Genomic DNA, 27,416 nt, shown 5'->3' on the forward strand with positions numbered 1-27,416 from the left:
TTAATGTTGAAAACTTAATGACATATACTTTGCACCTGTGTGTTTTCCCTAGGCTGAGCTTTCTACTTCATAGTATAAAGCAGTATTTCTCAGACTTCAAGGAGAAGGGCTTACCAAGAATCAGATTGCTTGTCTTTCAACCTTAGAGTTTGAGTCAGTGTACCATAGATTAGCAGGCAGGGATCAGAGAAAGAGGAAATATGTCATCATAGACTCCTCCAGGCCTACCTCTGAAACTCCTCTCATGGCCTGTAACTTGAAGTCTCTACTGTAGCAAAACCACCACCCAGAACTGGCACTGGCCAACATTTTCTACATGGTTGCTGTCTGTAATCTTGTGATAACCCATATCCTATTTTAATAGCATTATAATAAGGTTACTATGACACTCCTATTCCCATGATGCCCCAATGCCATGATACTTCTGAGAATTCCTTAGAAAACCAGGAAATGGGCAGTTACCAAATTACTGGGAATCTCCACCATTATCTGGAAAACTCTGTCCAAAGCACTACTCTCTATGCCTCCAGATCACAAAATGGGATGGCCCAAAACTTTGTGGATTGCACCTCATGGTAGAGTGTGCCCACACTCCCTCTGAGTATATACTTTTGGTTTGCTAATAAATTGTACCCCTCTGCCAGCCTTTATGTCTTGGCCTCAATGTCTTTTGTGTGTCAGAGATAAGAACCTGGACCACTTGGCCCCTACAACATTACATAGGTCTGGGGTGGGACAGAAATTTTGAATTTATGACAAATGACCAGATGATTTTGATGCTGTTGACTCGGGCATCTCACATTGGGAATCACTGATATAAAGGGATGATGTCCCTTAGGACTTGCTTTTTTCCCCTTTGGAAATCAAGACAACATTAGCAACATAGATTTACTTAAAAAATATCTTTCAAGCTTGAGGTTGTCATTTTCACTTATCCTTCATTTATATGTTCTTGTATGTAACACCTAACATAGAAACTGTAGCATCTTAATTTTGAACGACCTTGACATCTTTCCATTTATACAAATATAATTTCAGAAAAATCATTTCAGATAGTAAGTAATCATAGAAGTGTAAAATTTAAAGTGTTGGAATTAAGAAAACTTTTGGGGGTGGGGATGGTGGGGGGACAAGTAAAGGATAGTGGCTGGGATGGATAAGTTCTCCCTTCAAGTCCTTCACATTTTCAAGATTCTATGCGCAATAAAAAAAATCCAACCAAGAATGATTATGTCTACTATATACATATGGAAAGACATTCCACGGAGGAAGGTGGTCTGCTCCTGGCCATTCCATGGAACATCCCAGTTGTGGGGTCAGGGCAAACCTCAGTCTTGTGCCAGAGGGGGAATCCAGCATAGTGGGAGGTGACACACTGAATGTTTTAGCCTGTAATGGAGGAGGAAATTCTATTCCCCCAGCTTCCTCTCATTTTGATCCATGTTGCAAAGTCTTAGGAGCAAAAAGGAAATGTTCTCTTAATTGTGATTGCCCCAACTATTCTACAATCTTGCATTGAGAATTCTATGTAATCAGATGCTCTGGTTGTTTGCTACTAAACCCATGGTGCCCCAGAAATAACACTATTTTTGTTTAAAGTCTAAACCACATCTTCCTTCCTGTGTGCTCTTCTCGACTCTCCCAAGGACTTGACAAGTTTACTTCTCCTCCTTTATTTCCTTGTGTTCTTGTAGTTTTCTCTTGTTTCCCTTAACCCTACCACACCAACTTCTTTTTTCTACCTAACTTGCATTCATCCTTGCAGCTCCTTTCTCAGTTTTTGCCATTTCAATGAGTTCGAAGCGCTACTGAATTTGTCAGGACTTTTCCTAAAGATTTGAGTGGGTTTTGTCCTAAATGAGAAGTGGTGGGAACTGGTTTTTCTTATACAAAAGAACTTCCTGAAGCTGCCAAAGAGATATTAATACTAGTTAACATTTACAAAGGAGAGAGGAGCTGGGGAAATTTATAAGTAGGCAGTTAGTTAGTCTTCCAAACGTAGAATAAAAGACATGCCACACCTGCACCCCATATTGGAGTGCCAGGATTTGAGGCCAGGTCCACTTTGAATTCCAGCTTCCTGCTGATGTGAACCCTGGCAGGCAGCAGGTGATAGTGAAAGCAACTGGACCCCTGTCATCTGCATGGATTACCTGGATTGAATTCCAGGCTCCTGGCTTGTTGAAGACAAAAGGGGAGGGAACTAGTGGATGGGAGGTATCCCTCCGTCAGTCTGTGTAGCTCTCTTTCTCTATCTTTGAAATAAAAAACAAGCAAGCAAGAGGCAGATTGCTTGGTGAAACTGAACTGTTGCGCACAGACCTGGTTATATACCAGCCCTATCCCATGTGCAACCTGGACAACTAACATCACCTCCGTGAGCACAAGCTTGCTCACTATCAAAGAGTAATGATAATAATATCTTCCAGCAAAATTGTAATGAAGACAAAATGAAAAATGTATCTCAAACGTCTAACGTTGCTGTTATTTTCTAAAATACCAGAATATCATTAGTTCATTTGTTGTTTCATTCATTCATTTGAAAAAAAAACTTGTCTTTAACCTCATGGAACTTACAGTCTATCAGAAGAAATAGACCAAAACAAATAATTGTGCACAAACTAAACTGTGAAAAGGGCAACAGGAGAGAATGCTATAGTGAAAGAAAGATGTACTGTGGACTGAAGACATATAGTGAGGAGATTTAACCAAGTCTGCTGGTGTAGTGGCCATGCATTGCTTTGTTACTGAAATGGAATTTAAGCTAGGGTCCAAAAAGATGATGAGGGATTGAGTAGATAGATAGTAGATGCTAAAGAGAGAGTTCTAAACAGGGGGAACAACACATGCAAAAGACTAAAAGCAATAGCAAAGAACTCGGCACATTCAGTGAATTCAGGAAAAGCCCATCTACACTGAAGATTAATCAGCTGTGGGAAGAGGGACATCAGTGACATAAAGTGGCATAAGTAGGTGGGAGCAGAGCCACTCAGGGTTTTGTGAGCCACAGAAAAGATTTTGTCTTTTGTTCCCAATACATTTGGAAGGACGTAAGCAGGAAAATGATTTTCCTTTTGAATTTGTTCAGTTAGAATAGCCTGGAACAATGCAGTTAGGAGGCTCCTAGAGGTGTCCAGATGAAGATGCGTGCAGTAGCTTGGAATACTCTGGTCAGAAGGAGTGGTGTGGAGCTTTAAGATACTTAACAGTGGGGCTGGCACCATGGTACAGTGGGTTAATCCTCCACCTGTGGTGCCGGCATCTCATATAGGCGCCAGTTCTAGTCCCGGCTGCTCCACTTGGAACCAGCTCTCTGCTGTGGCCTGGGAAAGCAGTGGAAGATGGCCCAGACCCTTGGGCCCCAGCACTTGCATGGGAGATAGTGAATAAGTGCCTGGTTCCTAGCTTTGGATTGGCGCAGCTTGGCTGTTACGGCCACTGGGGAGTGAACCAACAGACAGAAGACCTTTCTCTCTGTCTCTTCCTCTCTCTGTCTGTAACTCTACCTCTCAAATAATTTTTTTTTAAAAAGATACTTAACAGAATTATTGTTGGGCTTTGTGAATCACTGAGTGGGTATAAGAGGTAAAGGTGGGTGTTTGATGGATAGTGAGAGGACTAGCAGACCTCAGAGATTCCCAAGCAGCTCCACTGCTGCCCCCAGCCTAGTAACCATCACATCCACCAGAGAGGAGCCACAGCTGCCCAGCCAGTCCTGGTCACCATCTCCCCAACTGTTAGCCGCATGGCTGAGAACCTGCACTGTGGAGACCAACCCTAGCACCACAGGCAGGGTGCGGGGAGCCCTCGTGGCCTCAAATCGGTGGCACCTGCCAATGAGGACAAGAAGGTCATGACAACAAAGGTGTTGAGGACAGTAATATGGTTCAGTTTCATAAATGGCTATATTTTCATTAATAGGAATGACACCAAGGGAGACGTATTAGTACACCATACTGTCATGAAGAATAACTCCAGAAATGGCTTTGCCATGTAAGACATGGAGAGACTGTGGAGTTTGATGCTGTTGAAGATGAAAAGTGTGTGAGGAGACAGAAACTGTTGTCCTGGTGGAGCTCCAATATAAGGCAGTAGACACTATCCACGTGGTAGGCGTCCTCCACGCAATGACCAGCAGAATTCCCACAGTAGTGAGAGTGGGGAAAAGAATGAGGCATTGGCGAGCACTCCCCAAGGCCAGGCCCAACCACTTGGCACTGCTGCAGGTGAAGACTCCCACCCTACTGCATGCAGGGACCCCGTGGATATCACTACAGTACCCCAACCCTCCCATGCAAGGAGAGGCGATGGAAGGTGCTGATATATCAGCAAGGCTTCAGGAGACAAGGTAGACCAGTATGACAGAGTTTGTACTGTGGTTATAGACCATGATCTCATAGAGGTCCTGTTCACCAAAGACCTAGTGAGGACGGCAGTGAAGAAGATAAGGAAAATCAAGGAGTTGAGACCCAAGGTCAGCAGCCACCTCAAGGTCAGTGCTGTGCAGCTTCAGTTATCCACTCAGATGCTCAGATAACCCTAAACCACAACATGGCACAAAGACAAAGCAGCCCACCTGCCAGCTGAGCATTCCTTGGCTCCAGAGACTGAGCAGGGCGGGGCTGAGTAGATGCTACATAACAGCTCTACCATCATCAGGTTTAGTTATCCAACAGGACATAATGAACATGAAATTCCTGCGATAAGAAATAAACAAAAGCTTGGAGCTAAAGAACTTAAGTGCTGCTTTTCGCCCATTGACTGGGTTGTTAGAACTACGTGCACTGGGGCCGGTGCTGTGGTGCAGCTGGTAAAGCCACAGCATGCAGTGCTGGCATCCGATATGGGTGCCGATTAGAGACCTGGCTGCTCCCCTTCCAATTCAGCTCCCTGTTAATATGCCTGTGAAAGCAGCGGAAAGTGCTTGGGCTCCTGCACCCATGTGGGAAATCCAGATGAAACTGTCTCCCGGCATTGGCCTGGCCCAGCCCTGGTCACTGTGGCTATTTGGGGAGTGAACCAACAAATGGAAGATTCTCTTTCTCCTCTCTCTTTCTGTACCCTGACTTTCAAATAGATAAATCTTTTTTTTAAAATCCAACTCAAAATGTCTGATGGGAAGTTCATTATAGAGAACTAAACTGAAAAAACTGTATGATTTGATTTTTTTGAGGACATTAGAAACCACAGGACAGAATGATGTACTTTGTGGGACCAGAACACAGCAAACCAACCCACTTGGACTGATGGTGTATCTGGTTCATAGTCAGTGGGCACCTAGGGACCGGGGTTAGGGTAGGGGTTGTGTAAGCGGGCAGGGTGGAAGGATGAATGTGTCTTTGCTGCTTTGTTGGCAGGAGTTCTTTTTGCTTTAGAGTTGTAGTTTCCAAGACCATTAGAGTCCCTTGGGGAACATGTTAAGGTAGGGTTCAAAACTTTAGCTTGAAGGAGACAGACTTCTGGCACACCTACTTGTCATAGAAAAAAGTTTTAAAATTATTTTTTTGTTTGAAGGCAAAATTACAGAGAGAGAGGAATCTTCCATCCACTGGTTCACTCAACAAATGGCCAGGACCAAGCCAGGCTGAAGCCAGGAGCCAGGAGCTTCATCTGGGTCTCTCAAGTGGGTGCGAGAAATCAAGAACTTGGACCATCTTCTGTTGCTTTCCCAGGCACAATAGCAAGGAGCTGCATTTGAAGTAGAGCAGCTGGGACTCAAACCGGTGCCCTTATGGGATGCTGACACCGTAGGCAGCAGCTTAACCCTCTGTGCCACAGTGCTGGCTCCCTCAGAGAAATGGAGAAGAGGGAAATATAATCCCTTCGGACCTCCTTCCCTGTCACATGTATGATCCCTTCATAGTCCCCTCCTCTGAATATGAGTATAGCATGTAAATGTATATATTTAAAATGTGTTCCATAGGAAATTTAACATTCCATTTTTAAAGCAATTTATTTACTTGAAAGCTGCAGTGACAGGGAGGGAAGGAGGTAGAGAGAGAGAGAGTGAGCGAGCAAGAAACATTCCATCCCTTGGTTCACTGCTTAAATGCTGTGAACTGGGCCAGGCAGAAGCCAGGAACCAGAAATTCCATCCAGGTTTCCCATATGCTGGCAGAAACCCAAATTGTGTGTCATCAGGTGCTACCTTGCAGGCACATTAGCAGGGAGCTGTATTAGAAGTGGAGAAGCCGGAACTTGAACCAGATACTTCAATACAGGTTGTGAACAGTGCAAGTGGAGATTTAACCTGTTGCATCACAATGCCCACCACAATTTTATGGTTTTTTTTTTTAAGATTTATTTATCTATTTGAAATGCAGAGTGAGAGAGAAGGAGAGACAGAGAGATTGATCCTCCACCTGCTGTTTCACTCCCCAAATGGTTGCAATGGCCAGAGCTGGGCCAGACTGAATCCAGGAGTCAGGAGCTTCTTCCAGGTCTCCCACATAGGTGCAGGGGCTAAAGGACTTGAGCCATCTTCTGCTGCTTTCCCAGGTGCATTAGCCAAGAGCTGGATCAGAAGTGGTGCAGCCAGGACACAAAGCAATGCCCATATGGGATGCTAGTGCTGCAAATGGTAGCTTTACCCACTATGTCACAGTTCCAGTCCCAATATTCTACTTTAAGACATGAAAAAATATATTTAAGTATGGCAAATAATTGCTATTTATACATGGCAAATAACATTTTTTGTCGATGGCAATGGAAAAACTGTCTCAACTAGATAATCACAGGTTTTGATTTGCACTGAAAGCATTTGTAGATTGAGTGCTCTATTTTGATATCTCATGAATCTTTAATTATGAACTTCATAATTTTTATACATTAATGCTTTATCCACAACTAGGCATAAAAAAAGACAAATTATAAATGTATGAGTTACCCATGCGTTCACCTATCTATCCATCCAACTAAAACAATATGATGTAGTTGACATTATGGACCCTGGAATTAGTCTATCTGGGTTCAAATCCTAGCTCTGCCACTCACTGGCTCTATGTTCTTGGGGAGGTCATTTAATCTTGCTGTACCTGTTTCCATATTTATAGAACAAGTGTAATTGTAATACTTCGTAATAGGATTTTATAAGTACAAAGTGAGTTAATGTATGTAAAACACTCACGGTGAAGCCTGGCATGTTAATTGCCTTATATATTATGAACAGGCACAATGACCACTACAAGGACCATGTGACTTTGTTCACAGGAAGTTTACAGTTCAAAGGTCTCAAGCCACATCCTGTTGGAAACTTGAAGCAAAAGGAAATTGTCACATGAATTTTTGCAAAAATATGTTTGGAATGCCATACTTCTCACTTATAATAACAAACACAATTGTATACTGATTTGTAATGTTCAGAGTGATCATGCCTATGTCACTCTATTTGAGGCTTTTATCAGCTTTTTGAAATCAGTACATTGGAGAATTCTCTGGGACAGTGTTGGGGAAGACTCATAAAAACCAGACATGTCCTGTAATCTCAAAGACTATAGCTTCGTGGATATTTTTGGTTCCAGTTTTATATCTGTGGAAATTGGATTTCGGGAGACTTAAAGGACTTGCCCAATGTCACATAACTGGTGCTACAAAAGTGATGTGAAAATCAGTCTTTAGATTATGTTGGTTTTCAGTCCTTTCATCACATATAGTACTCCTGGAACTAGGAGCCATCATTCACTAATGAGTATAGACCCTCTGAATTCATTCCCTCAAAAAATTGTTTGAAAATTGCATGCTTGGGTTTCAGCAACTCCAGCACACTCACATCAGGCAGACAATCAACAGCTCTCTGATGTGTTTGCGCTGGCTCTACAAGGCCACGATGCATCGCTCATATCCTGGGAGTGCAAACAAGTCTTTAAGCCTCTTTATCCAGGGAGCCTCCCTTGGCTAGGATGCCAACGCATCTCACAGGGACATCCAAGGAAAAGGTTGGATGTTGGGTGTGTCAGCCCTGGCATGCAGATGACTGAAGTTACTCCTTAGGACAGGAGGCAACTGGGGCAGCCGAGCGTTCGTTGCCTAGCAGAATAGGCCTTGGAAAGCCAGCAATCGACTGACATTAGAGATCAGTTCAAGGACACCCAAAGTCAATGAGTGAGAGTCAAGATAAGACCTCGGGGAGTAGGAGAATGAAAGGTGGGTGAGGGATCAGGCAGGCAGGGCAGAGGAGAGATTGGTATCGAGGAAACCCGATCTCTGAATAGGCGTCCTGTTTGCGCTCCTGAGGTTTGCCCCAGAGGTGGTGTGGTAGGAGTCTGTCACAGCAGGGCAGCAGGGCTGGTGCAGCCCGGGCAGGTGAGACTTAGAGGCAGACTAGAACAGAAGTTTAGTCCAATGCGCAGTGCATCAGCTGCAGTAGCAAAACCCCTCGGTCACAGGAGGCCAGCCTCAGAAACGTGGCTGAAGATTTTTTTTAAAGATTTATTTATTTATTTGAAAGAGTTACACAGAGAGAGAGGCAGAGAGAGAGAGAGAGAGAGAGAGAGAGAGAGAGAGAGAGAGGTCTTCCATCCAATGGTTCGCTCCCCAGTTGGCCACAACGGCTGGAGCTGCGCCGATCCGAAGCCAGGAGCCAGGAGCTTCTTCTGGGTCTCCTACACAGGTGCAGGGGCTCAAGGACCTGGGCCATAGCAGAGAGCTGGATCGGAAGTAGAGCAGCTAGGCGTGAACTGGCGCCCATATGGGATGCCGGTGCTTCAGGCCATGGCATTAACCCACTGTGCCACAGCGCCGCCCCGGATGAAGATTTGTACTTGACCAAAACATCATGTTCTACTTCAAAAGAAAACCCTTTAAAAGTGTTTATTTTCCTATAAGTTTCATAGTAGACCTTGTGTAGTGAGTGACTTTCAGCTGGGGAAGGGGGAAATGAAGCAAAATAAATACTCATTTCAGTGAATCAGAAACATACATTACGCTGTCTTTGAACAACGCATGGGTCTGACAGAAAAGGACAAACTTCGAAGAGCTTTGGAAAACCCCAAATATTTGGATTTCCATAGCACTTTCCCAAGTAGGGGCCAATTAGAGATGTTGGGATAACAGCGCATCTGAGCTGGCCACCCTAAATGATGAAGGATCTAAAGATGTTGGGGACTCTTATGTGGTGTTTATAATGTCCTAATCACTCTCTGAGCACCATAAATGTAGTCATTTAATATTATCAGCAACCTTAGCAGATAACTGAGAGATATGAAGGGTAATTAAGTGACATTCTGTATAACTAAGAGGCTGTATTTTCTGCCCTGCAGTTCATCCAAAATATGGTACTTCACGGTTAGAACAGTTATTACTGGAGCTGGCATTGTGGCACAACAGGTTCAGCCATTGCTTACAACATTCGTATACCATTTCAGAATACCAATTCTAGTCCTGGCTGCTCTGCCTCTGCTTTGGCTCCCTGCTAGTACACCTAGGAAGGCAGTGGAATATGGCCCCCGGACCTGGGTCCCTGCTACCCACGTGGACACCTGGATGGAGTATGGGGGTCCTGGCTTCTGCCTGGCTCAGCCCTGGTCATTATAGTTATTTGGGGGAGTAAAATAGCAGATGGAAGGCCTGTTCCTCTCCCCCCACCCTCATTGTCACTCTGCCTTTTAATAAATAAAAATCTTTAAAAAATTGATTACTGTTCCAATCGGTGAAATGTATAAAATATTTTATTTCAAATGCATAGTGTCAGAATAATCATCCCCCCACGTTTTTTTCTCTCACTGTTACTGGGTTAGAGTGGGGTATAAGAACATGGACTGCTTCAAACTTTTGGTTAAGGTAGTTGAATTTATCAGTCATGCAACTTGGAAAGCTATTAATCTTCACGGAGCTAGGTTTCCTTTTCTGCTTAACCGGGATAATCTATAGCTGTCCCTCTGTAACTGCGGGTTCAGTCAACTAGGGATTGAAAGTAGTTTAAAAAGGTTGCCTCTGAAATGAATGTGTAGTCTTTATTTCTAAGTAATACAATATAACATTTATCTACACAGCATTTACATTGTGTTAGGTATTAAAAATAATTTAGACATGCTTCAAAGCCTTATAGAGGAGTGTATAAGTTATATACAAATATATATATGCTGATGAAATCTTTACTTAATATATACTAAATTGATCTTCTGTATACCAAGATAATTGAAAATGAATCTTGATGTGAATGGAATGGGAGAGGGAGTGGGAGTGGGAGATGGGAGGGTTGCGGGTGGGAGGGAAGTTATGGAGGTGGGGAAGCCATTGTAATCCATAAACTGTACTTTGGAAATTTATATTTACTAAATAAAAGTAAAAAAAAAAACAGAAAACAAAACAAAAAAAGTTATATAAAATCTTATATAAAGCACATTTTATATAAAGACTTGAGCCTCTACTTATTGTGGTGTGCACGGGTGGTCCTGGAACAAATCCTTAGTGGATACTGGGGAATGACTGTATTGCCTACTTTATAGGTTTTGGGCTCCTTAAGTAAAAGAGTAAAATGTGAAGTGCTGCACACAGGGTACAGCACTCAGTCAGTGCTCAATAAAATGCCAATTATTATGGTTGCTGGTTTTTTTTTTTTCCCCCCTCTGCAGAAGAAACCAGAGGAAATCAAGAAGATAGGATATTTAAACTATCTTATATTTCTGACTGTCTCTACTCTCCTATTTTACAAATTCCCTAAAAGCAGCCAGTATTTAGGTGTTGTTAGGCTTGGAAGGAGCAAATGCAGCCTTTCTGTTTTCTTTTTCCTGTCTGAAGATATGAGGGTTCTTATTAGATTAATGGGACCACTGGGTTATGGGAAACAGAAAGCAGAGGTGTGCGCAGAAGGGATAGGAAATTGAGATGAGGCATTGTGGAAAAATGAGTAGGAAAAGAATAAGGAAGCAGTGATAGCCACTACTCATTTAGAAGCGTAGCATAGCTAGAGGTGGTATGGTGGGTGGAATGTTGTTTTAGAGAACTTTATTGGTGATAATATTTGCATTACAATGTCATATTCTGGAGCTATATTTCCTGAACAGGGTTTAATGGAGACTGAACTGATTTATAACACATATTTTCATGAATTCTCAACAGGTAGTTGATTTTGCAGAGTACTGCTGGTTGGCATAAATTTCTCACCAGTACTGGTAATATCAGGAAAAAAGAGCATATTAAGACATTTACTAGAAAACAAGCATCAAACCAAACCAAAACAAAACAAAAATCTATACCTATACATCAGTAATATCTCATTAGAAAATACAATAGGAAAAAAAGATCCCATTGAAAAGTTAAAGTAACACCCAGAGTCTCCATAAGACTTTTATGGATAAAAAAATACTTTATGGGAGGACATAACAAAAACACTAATAAATGGCAATACTAACCATGTTCATGGATAGAAATACCTAATATTTTAAAAAGTTAATTCTCTTTCAAATAATCTTCAAATTCAGTTTAATCCTAATTGTAAACTATCAGTAGGTTTTTAAGTGGGATTTTTTTTTAAAAGATTTATTTATTTCTTTGAAAGGCAGAGTTACAAAAAGAGAGACACAGAGATCTTCTATCTGCTGGTTCACCCACCAATTGGCTTCAATGGCCAGAGCTGGGCCAATCCAAATCCAGGAGGCATGGTGTTCTTCTGGGTCTCTCATGTGGGTGCTGGGGCCCAAGTACTTGGGCCTCCTCTGCTGCTTTCCCAGGTGCATTAGCAGGGAGCTGGATCAGAAGTGGAGCAGCTGGGACTTGAACTGGTGCCCATATGGGATACTGGCACTGCAGGTGGTGACTTACCTGCTATGCCACAGTGCTGGCCCCTTTAAGAGGAATGTAACAAGATGATTCTAAAAATTTTATGCAAGGGAATTTTGAAATGAGTTACAGAGCAGGAGGTTGGTAATAGCACTTGCTAGAAAATAAGTAGCATTTTTAATTTAAATACTGTGTTATTGATGCAGGAATAGATAGGTCAGTGAAATACAATAGAAGTTAGAAATATATATGTTCTTACTTATTAATTTGATTGTATATTATGGTTCTGGTATTTAAATCAGAGCTGAAAGGATACTTATTCAATTAAATAATTATCCATTTGGGTAAAAATACCAGACTTCTATTCACACCATAAATTTCAGGTGGATTAAAAACAAAACAAAAATATTGATGTATATTACAAAAAAGCTAGATGAGTTATTTAATTAGAGGAGTTCATCAATGAGGAACAAAATAAAAATAAAAAATAAGATAAAAACCATAAAGGAAAATATTGCTAAATTTTGTTGAACTATAATTATAAACCCTTGTACAAAGAAGTTCAATGTAAACATTAGAATGCAATTAGTAGACTGAAAGAGCATTTTTGAAAAATATATCATAGATTGAGGATTTGTATTAAAAAAAAAAGTTAGTGGGGCCGGTGCTGTGGCATAGTAGGCTAAGCCTCTGCCTGTAGTACTGGCATCCCATATGGGCAACGATTCATGTCCTGGCTGCTCCTCTTCTGATCCAGCTCCCTGCTAATGTGCCTTCGAAAGCAGTGGAAGATGGCCCAAGTCCATGGACCCCTGCACCCATGTGGGAGATGTGGAAGAAGCTCCTGGCACCTGGCTTCAGATTGGCCCAACTCCACCCACTGCAGCCATTTGGGGAGTGAACCAGTGGATGGAAGACCTTTCTCTCTGTCTCTCTCTCTCTCTGTAACTCTGCCAGTCAAATAAATAAAATTTTAAAGAATATGCTAGTAAGAAAAATGACAGAAAAAGGACAAAAGTTATAAAGAAATAATTCATAGAAGTAGACACAAGTGGACAATAACTCATGAAAGGATGCTTCATTAGTGATCAGAGATACAAATGTTAAGTTGAGTGCCATTTAAAACATGAGTTTTTAAAAAATTAAAAATCGATGATATCCAAGACTGGTTAGGAGGTGGTTTACATATCCGACTAGCTGGAGTGAAATGAGTATAGCTTATAAGGAAGGTGATTTTTTCAGTACCTAGTAAGGCTAAAAATGCACATTCCCCATGGCACATGCATTTTAACTCCTGCTATCTGCCCTGGAGAAACATTCACACATGTGTGTAAGGAGGCACATATAAGGCTGTTCATTGTAATAGTGAAAAAATCAGAAATAACCTAAATGTTCATTGAAAGGGAAATCTTTAAATGAACTGGTTTTTACATTATAGAATTCTAAGGAGAAGTTGAAAGGGTTGACTTAGTTATATTTGCAAGCAGCACGGTCAGATCTCTAAGTCTATTTGTTAAACGAATGACTCAAGTTGCTGAACATTGGGTAGAGTAGCATGCCATTTGTTAAAAACAAAACACTAGGTGTTGCCAGCCCTTTCAGTTTTAGCATTCTTAGGGGTAATGTCTCATTTCCATTTAATTTTCATCTTTTTAATAACCAAGGTATGATAACCTGTTTACATGCCATCTGAATTTTTTTTGAAGACCGATCAGTTCTTTTTGCCTAATTTTAATTGGATGGTGTTATCTCTTTTGTTGTTTTTGATTAGAGCATTGATTTGTAGTTCTTTCTCCAGAAAGTTCTTTGCCAGTCATATGAAATTACAAAATCTTCTCCAGTCTGTGGCTTGACTTTTCAACCTCTTAATGTTGACAAAAATGTAAATTAACCGGAACACTCGTACGTTGCCAAGGAGATTGTAATTTGCATCACTTTAGAAAATTGTTTTGACAGTACTTATAAACCTAAACATATGTATACTTTAAGATCCAGCAGTTCTATTACTAGGAATATGAGTGGAACATAAATTAGATCTTATATCCCCTAAAAGATGTGTACTAGAATGTTTGTAATACTTTATTTATAAAAGCTGCAAACTGGAATTAACACAAATGCCCATTACTAGTAGAGAGAATTATATTGTATATGTGTATATTCATACAATGTAATATTAGATAGCAATGATAAAGACAAAACCACCACTATGCACATATGGATGATCTCACAGATATATTACATACAACCAGGTAGTACAAGAGTCCATATTGTATTCCATTTATATGAATTTCAAGACCAGACCAAATTAATGTATAATGGTGGCTATTAGAAGAGGGCTTACTTTTGAGGAATTAATTGAAAGATGTCAAGAGGACATTTTGGAGATCTGAAAATATTTTGATCTTGACAGTAGCTATATGTATATATATATATATATATATATATGCATTAGTATGTGGAAACTATCAAAATATACCTAAAATATTTGTGCAATGTATTTTTAAAGTTTATGTATTTTGTGTGTTTGAAAGGCTGAGTGAGTGAGATCAAATATTCCATTTGCTGGTTCACTCCCCAAATACTTGCAACAGCCAGGGCTGGGTCAGGCTGAAGCCAGGAACCAGGAGCTCTATCCAGGTCTCCCACATGGGTGACAGATACTTAACCACTGAGTCATCACCTACTGCTTCCCAGGATTTCGTTAGCAGGAAGCAGATTGGAAGAGCAGTGGCTGGGACTGGAATCAGGCACTCCGATATGAGATGTGTACAATGTGTCGTGTCACAATGCCTGCCCCTTTGCAATGCATTTCATGTAATACCATAACAAACTGTTAGAATAACAAAGCTCTTAGCATTTTAGAAGAACCCCATGAGATAGATACTATTATTATCCACAGATGTGGAAACTAGAGCTCAGAGAGACTAATTTCCTGAGAGAACCCAATGAGATGTTGGAGCTAAGATAGAAATCCTGGGAGTCTGACTAGAGAGAAGGGTGGTGTAAAGTGTCACCTGTCTATTGTCACAACAGTTTTGCACAGCCACATAACTTCAGTGGTTTATAATAAGAAGCATTTGGTTAGCTCATGATTTTATAGGGCTCAGCTGATCTGGGATGGACTCGCATGTTTGGGAGTTGGCTGGCTGCTGGCTGCACTGTTCCTGTTTGGCTCACTCACGGTCTCAGGCCATGATATAGGAGTAAAGGCGGGCACAGTCAGTTGTGAAAGTGCTTATCAAGTCCGTTTCATTCTGTTGGCCAGCACAAGTCACATGACTGAGAGCAGTTAGAGTAAGTGGGAACCATAAATGGCAATGACATAAACCTAGGAAGGGGCTGGTGAATTTGGAGTCATTATTACAATTAATTTACCACAGGCAACATTTAATCCCAAACTGGGAGTTTGGAAGACCTGGGTCCAGGGCCAACCAACACTTACAATATGTGATTTTTGTATTAACTACCTAACGTTTTTGATTCGTGACTTTTTTTAATCTGTAAACTGAGGGTTGTAATCATCATAATACCTACTACATGAGGTAGTTATTGAAGATTGCTCTAGTTTAGTATGATTTAACCTTTGAACTCATGCAGTTTAGTTCTCCAAATCTATGTTAATCGTACTAACTTAGTGCATTACAGTACTTAGATGTATGGCCTTTGGGAAGTGATTAGCTTGGATTAGTTTGTTAGGACAGAGCTCCCCTAATTGAATCCTGGTAGCTTTATGAGGAGAAACATAGACAATCAGACATGCGCTCTGTCTCTCGCCAACCAGGAACTCTGTGAGCAACAAGGCTGTCCTCAGAGGCAGAGCTGGTGGGATGTGCCTGACTTTGGACTATGAGGCTGAAAAATCGTGAGCCAACATAAACCTTTCTTTATTTTTCTTTTTCTGGAGTGGGATACTCAACACACCATCGAAAGAAATTCATTGCCTGGGGCCCTGGCAGAGTTGCCCACACTAGACTGACAATTTTTGCATGGCAAAATTGCACATGGTAAACTGAGGCACACACAGTTAAACACATTATAAAGAGCTTATAATGAAAAGCAGAAAATGCATGCATTGTCCTCAGCTCTCAGGGTTAACCCTAGGGAGAAGGAATTTTTTTTTTATTTAGTAACTATAAATTTCCAAAGTACAGTTTATGGATTACAATGGCTTCCCCACCTCCATAATTTCCCTCCCACTCGCACCCTCCCCCATCTCCCGCTCCTTCTCCCATTCCATTCACATCAAGATTCATTTTCAATCATCTTTATATACAGAAGATCGATTTAGTATATATTAAGTAAAGATTTCAACAGTTTGCACCCACACAGAAACACACAGTGTTTCAGTACTAGTTACAGCATTACTTCACATTGGACAACACATTAAGGACAGATTCCCACATGAGAAGTACACAGTGACTCCCAACATAAACCTTTCTATATAAAGTTAGTCCATCTCCCAAAAACTAAAACCAAGATTGCTGATTTTGTTTATAACGCAGCTCCCTGTGCCTCACCCACATCAGATGCTCTGTAAATGCTAACTGTTGTTGCAATGGTAATATCCCAAGTGGACATGGCTTAAATATTCCCAGGTGTTTGGAATGGGGTCAGAGTGTGGTTGATCACTGGGTATGTGTCATGTGTCTTCTGTTATCCATTAGAGTTTATGGGGATATCCATGCTCTGACTCTGATGCTCTACACGTCATAGTTCAGCCTAGAAAACCCAAGCCCCACTTTTGAATTAGTGATGATACAGGTGATGGAGAGTTCCTAGGCCGGTCACTCTCCCCACACCCGTGACACCAGATTGCTCCATCCTACAGAACCTTTTCCTCTGTATTTCATGTTAGGCCAACTGGCTCCACATTTGTGGCTCAGAGGGTGAGGGGTTCAGTGTTTCAGGAATTCTCTGTTGTCCTCACCACTTTGACCCTGAAGGACAGGAAAGATTCTGGAATCACCAAAAATATCCTATATAATTTTACAAAAAGTCTATTTTACTGTTCATATTCTAGCACTTAGAAAACACATCATGGTACCAATGAAGGGGTCCCTGAGGCCCCAAATTAGGATCTGACTTCAGGTAAAACTGAACTATGAAAATAGAAATGAGAATAGTGGTTCCTTTTGGGGTTGGAGGGTGTTGATATGGAGGACATGAAGAACTCTTCCAGGTGTGGAAAGTTTGGAAATCTTAATTGGCATGGTGGTAACATGTATAAAAAGATACATTGAGCTGAATTCTGAAGACTTTTTATACCTTACCACATGTGAAATATATTTCAAATGTACAAAACTACAAATGTGAAAATTAATAATAAAAATTATATATAATGATTATATAATCAAGTAATACATAAAGAGAATTATAGAAAGCTCTGAAATAATAGAAATCAAACTCTGAACAAGTTGCCAGTGGAGGGGAAAGGAGAGGGAGGAAAGGGGTCGGGGCTAGTTGGTGGCTCCAGGGGAACTTACTTTCCTTGTTTGGATTTTGTTTGATCCCAGAAACTACCACGTGCCTGTCACAATCAGACAAGCAGACTGTGCGGTGCATACAGGTACTGAAGATTCCAGATCTTTCTGCTGATACGTGCTTATCACCACCTTTCTGACAGTTGCTGCCGCAAGATTGTGCAACTGTAATCACATTAATTCCTCAGCATATAATCATTTTCTCAGGTTTTTCCTCATAACTCTACTCTGAATGCTGATTTTGTCTCGGTCTTGATACAGACACAAATTCCAAGATTCAGACTGGGCACATGTTCATTATCACATGCCACGTATTCTGTCCCAGGAGATAACCCTAACACACAGCTCGCATTCGGCCTTGAGATGGATAGAAAAGAAAAGAAGGAAAGAAACCTCTGCTCTCTTTCTTACAGTAGGTATTCAGCATGGAAGAACTGATGGAATGACAATAACTCTGAAGGTGTCTTTTCTCTACAAGTTAAAATTCAGAGGGAATTATTTTTTAGCAAATCAAACCAACATACGTAATTACATGAAGGCCTGCTATTTAATAAAATGATGTCAATGGAAGAGGACTGTATTAATCAGGATTCATCAGAGAAGCAGAGCAAATAATGTCATCTCTCTATCATCTATCATTACCTATTTATTATAAGAACTGTCCCCTGTGATTAGGGAGGCTGAGAAGTACCCAGATCTGCCGTTGGCAAGCTTTTCTCATTTGGAGAATGAGAAAAGCCGGGGGTGTCATTCAGTCTGAGGCTAAAGGCCTGCGAAGCCGGTGCTCCTACATCCAAGGTCAAGAGAAGACGGATGTCCAAGCTCAAATAGAGTGGATTCCCCTTTCTCTGTCTTTTCCCCAGCTAGGCCCTTAACGTATTGGATGACCCCACTCCATTGGTGGGGATGATCATCTTTATCAGTTTGCTGATTCAAAGGCTAGTCTCTTTCAGACACACTCTCACAGACACAACCAACAATAATGTTTTTCCAGCCACCTGGACCACACTTAGCTCAGTCAGGTAGACACATAAAATTAACCATCATAGAACACGGAGATGGTAGAACATACATTTTCAGTTTTGCCTTTTGTGAGATGTACTTACAGCTTATATTTGAGGGTTGGTCTTTGTCCCCAGTTTGTAGCATAATGCTCCTAGAACCCTTAGAATTTCCTGAATAATAAGAATGTATTTTTAAGAGATTTGTTTATCTGAAAGAGCAATAGAGATAAAGGTACACACACACATACATGCATACATACATACACACACACACAGATCTTCACCTCCTGGTTCCTTCCCCTAATGGTCACAATAGCCAGGTATGGACCAGGTTGATGCTATTCTGAGCCTCTTGGAGGAGACCTCATGATAAATACTTGTTTTTGCCACTGATAGCCTTTGAATTCAACTTATCACCTTGGATCTTAAAAATTCTAGGAAACTTATTCACTATTACTCAACTTTTTAATGTCGGTGGGGGCTGAATATAAAAACAGCACATTGCTTGGCTTAATGGAAATTACATTCTAGTTGTGCAGATAGCCAAGTAAACAACAATTTTGCTGCATAGTGATCAATACTATCTCGTGTTCCTAAAAAAGGCTAGAGAATGCCTTTTTTCTTATCTGTTCTGTGCGTGTTGAGGTGATAACAGGTATATTAATCACTTCCTAATGCTATAACAAAATGCCTTCCATTGGGTACATATAAGAAAAGAGAATCATGTTCTCACAGTTCTGGAGACCGGCAGCTCAAGACTGGGCAGCCTCACTTGCTCAGTGTCTGGTGAAGGCCTGGAGGTAGATAGTGTCATGGCACGAGTGGGCACAAGAGCGGGAGATCACCTGGCAGCCAGGAAGCCAGAAAATGGGACAGGAGGCAGTCTTGCTCTTTTTTCCCCCTTTTTTTGACAGGTAGAGTTATAGACAGTGTGAGAGAGAGACAGAGAGAAAGGTCTTCCTTCCGTTGGTTCACTCCCCAAATGGCCGCCACGGCCGGTGCTCTGCTGATCTGGAGCCAGGAGCCAGGTGCTTCCTCCTGGTCTCCCATGCGGGTGCAGGGCAGGAGCCCAAGCACTTGGGCCATCCTCCACTGCCCTCCTGGGCCACAGCAGAGAGCTGGCCTGGAAGAGGGGCAACCGGGACAGAATCTGGTGCCCTGACCAGGACTAGAACCCGGTGTGCTGGCGCCGCAAGGTGGAGGATTAGCCTGTGGAGCCACAGCGCCGGCCAAGTCTTGCTCTTTTATAGTTCCTCTCCTCTAAAAAATAAGCAGGGTCCCCTGAGAACTGCATTCATTCCTTCCAAGGGTGGTGTCCCAAATGAACTAACTGCCTAGTGTTAAGCCCCAACTTTTTTTTTTTTTTTTTTTTTTTTTTTTTTTTTTTTTTTGACAGGCAGAGTGGATAGTGAGAGAGAGACAGGGAGAAAGGTCTTCCTTTTTGCCGTTGGTTCACCCTCCAATGGCCGCCGCGGTAGCGCGCTGCGGCCGGCACACCGCGCTGTTCCGATGGCAGGAGCCAGGTGCTTATCCTGGTCTCCCATGGGGTGCAGGGCCCAAGAACTTGGGCCATCCTCCACTGCACTCCCTGGCCACAGCAGAGAGCTGGCCTGGAAGAGGGGCAACCGGGACAGGATCGGTGCCCCGACCGGGACTAGAACCCGGTGTGCCGGCGCCGCAAGGTGGAGGATTAGCCTGTTGAGCCACGGCGCCGGCAAGCCCCAACTTTTAAAGGGCCTACCACCTCCCCATGTGACCACACTGAGAACCACGCTTCCAACATGTGTTTCTAGGTAACACGCTCAAATCATGTCCAAACCATTGTAGCAGGATCAGAAGACATTAGAAATACTGCTATTTTTTGTTGTTGTTGTTGTTGTTATGATGCAGAGATAGTTGTTTTGAGTTTGTTGCTGATTTCATTTGAACAGCCTTTAGATACAAAAGTCCAAGGATGTTTGTATCTGGCTGTTAGAGATACATTTATACAAGGGCACTTTAAAAGTTCATGGGAAAATAGAATTAAAAGATAAGCTTATATGGCAGGTGTTTGGTACAGAAGGTATTTAGTGTCCATATCCCAGATTGGAATGTTAGGTCTGGGCAAGTCCTGGCTCCGTGCCTGACTCCAGCTTCCGGCTAAGGCACACCCTGTGGGACAGCAGATGATGGTTCAAGTACTTTGGGTCCCTGTGGGAAACCCAGACTGAGTTCTATGTCGCTGCCTTAGGCCTGGCCCAACCCTGGCTGTTATGGGCATTTGAACCAGAGGGTGGAAGATCTGTCTCTCTTCTTCTGCCTTTTAAATAAATAAGTAAAAATAAAAGATAAGTTTATTTTGGTACAAAAATAATTCGAATTCCATATACTGTTTCATGAATTTTTCCATAAGCTTTGTAAAGACCCCTTATATGTTGAGGGAAGTGCATTTGTTAGACAAAGTAACATTCTACTCTAAACCATGTACTTTCATACTGAGAACAAACTGCCCCTAAAAAAGCCCACAAGTACTTGAAAGAAACACCCACTCAGACTTGCCTGAGCAGTGGCCAGGGCAGAGCCATTAATCTTATCTGCCAGGTCAATTTGACTTGGGTAATGTGTACATGGGGTCTGTTTTGTCTTAACCATCTGGAACCACCTTGAGCAATCCTTTGTTCTTTATCTCTTCATTTTCTATCTATTCCCAGAAAAATCCTCTGTGAAATTAATCTGCAGCCTTCTTTTCAAAAACAGATAACACCTCTGCCATCTCTGACGTACTTGTAGCCAATCATAGGCTAAGAAAGTAGAATCCAAGGAGTGAGAATTTCAACTCCTTCCCCTTACCTAAAGCCTACCTTTATGGCCAAGCCAATGTATGCTCACTGTGTGAAGCATAAATTCTCATCAGAATTTGGAACTCTTCCCAAGACTCATTGAATCGTTGGGCTTGTGGCTCTAGGGCCTAGGTCACTGATATTCCACCCCGAATAAACCTTACATTAACCTTTTTAAAGATGCTATTTATTTCCACTGACAGTATCAGATAGAAGACATTGTAAGGGTTCTTGTCAAAATGATAAGAAGGTGTATCCTAGGACAAATTTGCTGAGAGGGTCCCGGAAAAATGTGGCCTCTAGGAGCCTTACTTTGACTGTAAAGTTAGGCTGATAACGGTATAGGCAGCTGGGTGCTATGTTCAAGTATAGTGGATTAAGATTAGAAAGAGAATTGTGGGGGCCGGAGTTGGGGCATAGCAGTTTGGGCCACCACCTGCAATGTGGGGAATCTCACAGGGGTGTTGTTTCACTTCTGATCTAGCTCCCAAGTTGAAGAACCAATTCATGGATCACAAATCGATCACTGTTGAATTTGTGGAATTAAATCCCCAGTTACTATCTTGGTGCTTGGCATGCAGTATTACCAAAGTGCTTTCATATAAAGCAGCCCTTAGAAGCCAGTGTTCCTGCAGCTCTGACATGAGTTGGCTCCAGGAGGATTGGCCACCTTTGATGAGCTAGGTTCATGTACTTAGGAGCTTGACTGGCTGTACGTGGAGTAAGGAAGCTATACTAGTGCAAATTCATTAAAATAGCTTTATTTTTAAAATGATTTTATTTTTTCTTTAGCATGTGATATTGCCAAAATGCCAGAGAGTCTTGATGTTAAAAAGTTCTTATGGACAAATGTGGTGGTCAATAGGTTAAGCTGCCATTTAGGATACCCACCTCCCATATGGGTGCTCCTGGGATGAAGTCCTGCCTCTGCTTCCAGTCCCGCTTCCTGCTGATGTGTACCCTGAGAGGCAGCAGGTGATGGCTTAAGTGCTTGGGTCCCTGCCACTCACATGGGAGAACCAGATGGCATTTCTAGCTCCTGCCATTGGCTGACCCAGTTCTGACCATTGTAGGCATTTGGAAAGAGAACCAGTAAATGGATGAGGGCACTCCCACCCCTACTGCATCATTCTGCCTTTCAAATAAAAATAAATAAATGAAAAACAAAATATTGCATTAAAAAACAAAAACAAAAAAGCGGAACTTGGAAGACAATGTGACAGCAGCTCTGGCACGATCCTGTGCCTCACCATTCTCAGCCCCAGAAGGAGGACTGGGAGGTGGAGGGGTGGGGGAGGTTGTGTGTAGTCCCTTATCTGGTGCACTCCTCAGATGCCCACAGTGGCCAAAACTGGACCTGGCTGAAGCTGGGAGCCAGGAACTCAATCTAGGTCCCCATGGGAGTGGCAGGAGCCTGTTTCCTTGGGCAATCACTGTGGCAGCTCCTAGGGTCAGCAATAACAGAAAACTGGAATCAGAAGTGAGAGCCAGTTATCCAACCCAGATACTTAGATGTAGGATGTGGGTGTCTTAACCAATGTCCTAACCATTAGGCTGAACATCTACCTCTGTTCTATTTTAATATTAGTTATTGTTACTGATCTCTTACTGCATCTAATTTATATGTTCAACTTTATTCAAGGGATTCTATGTATAGGAAAAACAGCATACAAAGAGTTCTAGTTTCAGGCATGTGCTAGAGGTCTTGGTGTGTATCTCTTGTGGTTAATGGGGCCTACTGTATTCGGGATAATCATACCATCCAGATAAAACCCTGTGAATGTTTTCTTGTACACTTTTTCTTTTGCCTAACCAGGATGTGGAACTAGATGTTGGATGGATGGAGTGATAAATGAATGGATAGATAGATAGATACATACATACATACATATAGATAGGCAGTATTTCATTTGCTTTTTTAAAAATTTATTTGACAGAGTAATAGAGAGAGAGAGAGAGACAGAGAGAAAGGTCTTCCTCTCGTTGGTTCACTCCCCAAATGGCCGCGATGGACGGAGCTGCACAGATCCAAAGCCAGGAGCCAGGTGCTTCCTCCTGGTCTCCCATGCGGGTACAGGGCCCAAGGACTTGGGCCATCCTCCACTGCACTCCCTGGCCACAGCAGAGAGCTGGCCTGGAAGAGGGGCAACCGGAGAACCGGCGCCCATATGGGATGTAGGTGTTGCAGGTGGAGGATTAACCTGGTGAACCATGGTGCCAGCCCTCATTTGCTTTTATAGTTGTTTTCAGTGGGGTTTTTCCTGTTTTTCAAGCTACTTGCCAAGAGCAGAAGTCTGGTGTAAACTAAGAATTCTCCCACGTTTTTCTGGATTTACGTTCTCTAAAAAGAGAAGCAATAGCTTCCTAATTTTTAGATAAGGTGTTTCCTGTCTAGGGTACAAATACTGAATCGAAAAAACCTCTCATCTTTCTCTACTCGTATATCAAATACCTGAAATAAAATTTCTTGGATTTATTCTATCCTGGATAAGACACTCATAGTTGAATTAGATTGTCTTCCAGTAGCATGGATATAAGAAAATAAGGATAGTTAATTCAAATCTTTTTTTTTTAAGATTTATTTATTTGTTTGGAAGGCAGAGTTACAGAGAAGCAGAGGCAGAGAGAGATCTTCCATCTGCTGGGTCACTCCCCAAATGGCTGTAAAAGCTGGAGCTGAGCCAATCTGAAGTCAAGAGCCAGAGGCTTCCTTAAGTACTCCCATGTGGGCGCAGGTGCGGAGCAGTGGGGATCATGACTGTCTTCCCAACTGGTCAGGACCTTCTTTGGGTTAATTAATGTTTTCTCTAGCAGGACACCAACAAAATGTATTGATCAGCATAGAGATTTTATAAAACCACAAAGCCACCATGTGTGTGTACTTAAGTGTGTGTGTGTATGTGTGTGTGTATACACACGTGCACAAGCACATGTCTGAAGAGCCGCAGTGATTACAAGTAGGAGTATAACTTACCCATGCTACATATTTTTCTAGGACAGCTTTCATCATGTTTTCTTTTGTAATTTTTGAAAATTCATGTATTTGAAAGGGAGAGAGACAGGTGCAGAGAAAGATCTTCCAAGTGATAATTCAATCACCAAATGCCCACAGTGACCATGAGTGGCCCAGGCTAAACATCCAGGAGCCAGGAACTCAATCCAGGTCTCTCACATGGGTGTCAGGGATTCAAGTACTTGAGTCATCACCTGCTGGTCCCAGGCTGCACATTTGCTGGAAGCTGGAATGGAAGTGGACTTGGGACTTGAACCTAAGCACTCTGATACGGGATGAGGTTGTCCCAAGTGGCGTGTTAATTGCTATGCCAAATGCTTGCTCCTGCATTCTTTTCATTTCTTTTTTTTTTAATTTTATTTAAAGTCTACAAATTTCACGTATTTCCTATATACAGAATCAGGAACATAGTGATACTTCCCACCCTACCCTACCTCCAGGTCCCGCCTCCACCCCTCTTCCTCCTCCCTCTCTATGTACATGTGTTTCTGTAAGATGTGTTACATAGTATGTTTAGGTATCTGCATTAACCAGTCTACAAAAGTCTTTGGTACCCTAATCTGTCCGTTTTAGTCACCACAAATACACGTCTCAGGAGGGTCGGGCCCAGCATGCAAGATGAAATCTTTGGGTCTGGGTCAGCAGGCAGTGTTCTTAGCAGAGACCAGCCCCTGCAGTTGCTGTTTCCTGCCCTAGTATTCCTGTCCCTACCTGTGTAAAAAACAATGTATAGACTCCTTCCTTGCACCCCCAGGAGCCCCAGTCCTGTGCCCCATCTTTATCAGAGGCAGCTTTGCCCTCCTCTGCTCTCCACTCCCCCCCACCCTGCTCTACTTCTCCCTTCTCAGGGATCAGGAATCTGGAGATGCACCATTTTCCTGCAGGCTGTGTGGAAGTTTGGGATGTTTCTGTTTAAGCCTCAGTAATCTATTCCAAACCGTGGCCTGGGGCTTTCTTTTCCACATCCCTGTTCATGGCAGTCTGTGTTAATTGTCATACACTTGCCTGTTGTCTTCTCTGCCTTCCCCTTGTCTAAAAAGAAATCCATGCCCCTCCCTATGCCTGCCTCCCCCATTAAAAAAAAAAAAGAAATCTCTAGTCTCCCTGTCAGTGTGGAGGGTGCTAATAAACTCTTGATGTTTCTGCTTATTTGAGAGACACCAGGAAACTCATCTTGACACGGGGGAGGCTTTGCAATAGGGAGAAGCATGAAGTATGCCTACGCAGAGCCAGGCGTGGGGAGACAGATGCAGCTGGGCTGCCACACAAGTCGCTACAACGCGCGAATGGAGGAGGACCGGCTGCTGGCTGCTCAGCATTGCATTGATTTCCAGGACAATGCCATGATTCTCCTGCAGGGAGTAAGGAGTGTGATGAAGACGCAAAGGTCAAAGTTGTCCCCCAGAGGCACACTGAGCAAAAAGCCATCCATCCTCTTGGACTATAATCATTTCCAGAAGTTGCAAGTGTCTTTTTTTTTTTCTTATTCTTTTTTTCAATCTACGTACCACAAACTAGGAAGGCAGGATTTCATGTGTGTCTTCATTTCTGGTTATGGTCTGGAGGAGGAGGGGAGGAGCACACGAGAACTTTCTACCTGCGTGGCCTGGAGCGCATTTTCTTGCCTTTCATGTCACTGCTGAACTGACAGGGGGCATTTCTACTGCTCTTTTGTAGGCTGCTTGTGGCAAAGAAATGAAGCAGATAGGTTACGATTTAGAGCTGACTTCTGAAACTGGGGTAACCAAAATATGACTTCCCCCCCAAGTGGGAGCCTTCGGGAGAGCTGAGAGGGAGAAGGGCCAGCTGGGAGGCAGCGCGAGTCCTGGAAATATGGGTTGGCTTTCAGGAGATTCCCAGAGGAAGGGAAAAATATTACCTTTCCCTAAGGGCTGTTCTGCTGCTTTTCTTGGCAGCAGTTTGAGCTTTCTGATTTCCCCTCCCCCTTCCGACAGTCGCCTCCCTCCCCTGTTCCACAGTGTTGATGACAGCGGCAGAATGGAGAGTTATACAGGCAGCAAAGGACACCAACATCATAAACCTTACCCAACCTAATCTTCACAGTAGACATTATAGCTTTCTCCATTTATTTGATCAAACTAAGCTCTGAGAGTCAAATGATTTTTCTGGGGTCAACCAGAGAACAGGGAGCAGAGGCAGTGTTAAAAGCCAGGTACTCTGACTTCAAGTTAGTGGCTTCTGGGGTATCACCTGGATCCACTACTTTGGGCATATAGTCTTGCTGGGTTTCTTGCCAATCGAGACCATAGTAGTTTTTGTGCTGTTGTCTTGGTTAGAAAACAGAATGCTTGAAACTGGGTAATACACAAAGAAGTTTATTTGGCTCAGGATTCTAGTGACTGGAAAGTCCAAATAGCATAGCACCAGCATCTGGTGCAGTTCCACTTGGTTGTATCCCAATGTGGCAGAAAAGTGTTATGGGCCACATGGGGCAAAGCCAAGCGTGTAGGGTGGCCTTGATTTATAACTACTTGCTTGTGAGAACCCAGGTCTGTGAAAACTACATGAATCCCTTCCAGGTGTCTCATCCCCATGACCTCATCACCTTCCGCTAGGCCCTACCTCTGAAGGTTCTACCACTTCTTCATACCTTGGAGATCCAGCTTCTAACCCACGAAGCTTTGAGGAACACATTCAAAACATATTTAAACCATAGCAGTGATCATATCTCAAATAACTCTAAGATTCAAAAACCAGGTTATCCTAAATGAATAAGAGAACAAAGTCTAGGGAATCCCCATGCATTCGTTGTTATCATTGAAAGAACAATGACACAGGGCTTGTCTTTTGCATAGGTCAAAGACCAAACTGGGGTCAATATTTAAAAAGAAATTAATTGAAAAGAGAAGATACCTATCAAAGAAAGGGGTGGAGTAGGAAGAATATATTGGAGAGTTCTGGTTCTAGAATCAGATGACCTGAGTTCTAGTTCCAGCCTCCTGACTTTCTAAGTATGTGGCCATAGGCAAGTTGGCTCACCACTGCAAGCCTCCAACTCTTTATCTGTTCAGTGGTGATCATAGTATCTATCTCATGGATATTTGATGAAATGCAGACACATAGTTAACCTTGTGAAAATAAGGACTAAGATGATTTAAATATGGAAGTATAGGCAGGGACTGATATGAAGAAGCAACCAATGCCTTCTTTATCTGGTTTACATCCTGGGCCCTACAGACAGGTTCCAAGGGCTTTCTTTTGGGGGGGAGGGGAAGGAAGACATAGTGGATTGAATTTCTTGGACTTCAGCAGACCTTCATGGGAAAGAGCATTTCAGCAGGCTGTGGATCCCAAGCTGTCAACCCTTTGCATGAGAGTCTTTGAAAAATGTCTCTGGTGCCCAAGAGGGGAGGTCTATTTT

General features: G+C 42.5%; 1 long non-coding RNA gene and 1 pseudogene across 3 annotated transcripts in view; both read left to right on the forward strand.

Annotated features, from left to right (window-relative positions):
- LOC133767603 (uncharacterized) overlaps nt 1-27,416 on the forward strand; it is a 371,079-nt gene that overhangs the window by 96,960 nt on the left and 246,703 nt on the right. The gene's annotated exons all lie outside the window — the stretch shown is intronic.
- On the forward strand, nt 3,144-4,630 carry LOC133767430 (Y-box-binding protein 1-like; annotated as a pseudogene).

The sequence above is a fragment of the Lepus europaeus genome, chromosome 10 (genome assembly GCF_033115175.1).
Source record: "Lepus europaeus isolate LE1 chromosome 10, mLepTim1.pri, whole genome shotgun sequence".
NCBI classification, from domain to species: domain Eukaryota; kingdom Metazoa; phylum Chordata; class Mammalia; order Lagomorpha; family Leporidae; genus Lepus; species Lepus europaeus.